General features: G+C 40.6%; 1 protein-coding gene across 1 annotated transcript in view; it reads left to right on the plus strand.

Annotated features, from left to right (window-relative positions):
• Window positions 1-1,741, plus strand: part of WDR44 (WD repeat domain 44) — an 80,449-nt gene that overhangs the window by 26,273 nt on the left and 52,435 nt on the right. The gene's annotated exons all lie outside the window — the stretch shown is intronic.

Below are 1,741 nucleotides of genomic sequence, written 5' to 3' on the forward strand. Positions count from 1 at the left end.
AAGCCCCCAACGAAGGACTTGAACTCACAAACGGTAATATCACAACCTGGGCCTAAACCAAGAGCTGGAAGCAACCCACTGAGCCACCTAAGCACCCCTCTTTTTTCTTTTTCTTTCTTTCTTTTTTTTTAAGTTTATTTCTTTTGAGAGAGAGCAGGGTAGGGGGAGAGAGAATCTCAAACAGGCTCCACACTGTCAGCGCAAAGCCTAGTGCTGGGACTCAGACTCGCAAAGTGAGATCATGACCTGAGCTAAAATCAAGAGTTGGACACTTTTTTCTTTTTTTAAATCAGAGTAGCTTTGGTCCTAATCACCCCTGGATAAAGAGGATTTTGTTTCATACCAGAACTGTATTGTTTGCCAGGGAAGCCAAATAATTGGGAATATATTTTTCATTTCTGGAAGTTGTCCTTTGTTAACATGAAATTATATTGTCTGGGCACTACAGTTGAATGGTTAGCACTATTTTATATAGCTACCGTTTGTTTTTTAATTTTTAATTTTTAGAGAGCATGAGCCAGGGAGAGGGGCAGAGGGGGAGAGAGTCTTAAGCAGGCTCTCTGCTCCCGATGTGGGGTTCGATTCCATGACCCTGGGATCATAACCTGAGTTGAAATCAAGAGTCAGATGCTCAACTGACTGCGCAACCTAGGTGCCCCTACTACCTTGNTTTGTTAAATAAAGGGGTTGATGTTCTATTAAGTGACCAAAATAATTTTTAATAACCCTAAGTTTTGATTAGAGGTCCAAGATTGCTCCAGCAAATATGGATTACTCAGTTTGCCATTTGAAGAGCATGGTAGTTGAAGTTGATGCTTCTCTTGGTTTATCCCTCAATATATGACTTTGGGGAAACTCACTTAACCTCTTGGCACTTCTGTTTCTTTATCTGTAAAAAGAGGCTATGTGATTCGATAATGTTGAAGGACCCTTTAAAATAAAGTATCATCTGTAATCATTACATTTTAAAAAAACTTTTAGAAATAACATATTAGTATTCATTTAAAAGTGTCCCTTACTGGGGCGCCTGGGTGGCTCAGTTGGTTAAGTATCTGACTTTGGCCTAGGTCATGATCTCGCCGTTCCCAAGTTTGAGCCCCACATCAGGCTCTGTCAGAGCCTGGAGCCTGCTTCAGATTTTGTGTCTCCCTCTCTCTCTCTGCCCCTCCCCCACTTGCAGTCTGTCTTTCTTTCAAAAATAAACACTAAAAATTTTTTGGAAAAAAAAAAAGATAGTTTTGCTCCAGTAGATAAATGAGCTGCAAACAAAAATGGGTACCTCTCTTCAAAAGCAGGGTAAATGTCTAATGCATATCAAAGAATTGCAATTAAGATAACGATGAGAGGGGCACCTGGGTGGCTCATTTGGTTAAGCGTCCGACTTCAGCTCAGGTCATGATCTCACGGTTCGTGGGTTCGAGCACCGCGTGGGGCTCTGTGCTGACAGCCAGCTTAGAGCCTGGAGCCTGCTTCGGATTCTGTACCTCCCTCTCGCTCTGACCCTCCCCTGCTCATGCTATCTCTCTCTCTCTCTCAGAAATAAATAAAACGTTAAAAAAAATTTTTTAAAGATAATGATGAGATACTTCCCTTATCAAATTTGTAAATATTTTAAAATAACACTCATTTTTGGCAGGGTTATTAAAAAACAGGCACTCAGAGCAGTGAGAGTATAAACTGGTTCAACTGTTCTGAAGGGCAATTTGAAAGTTACTCAAAATGCTAAAAAATGTGTATGTTT

The sequence above is a fragment of the Crocuta crocuta genome, unplaced genomic scaffold (assembly GCF_008692635.1).
Source record: "Crocuta crocuta isolate KB4526 unplaced genomic scaffold, BGI_CrCroc_1.0 scaffold1269, whole genome shotgun sequence".
NCBI lineage: Eukaryota > Metazoa > Chordata > Mammalia > Carnivora > Hyaenidae > Crocuta > Crocuta crocuta.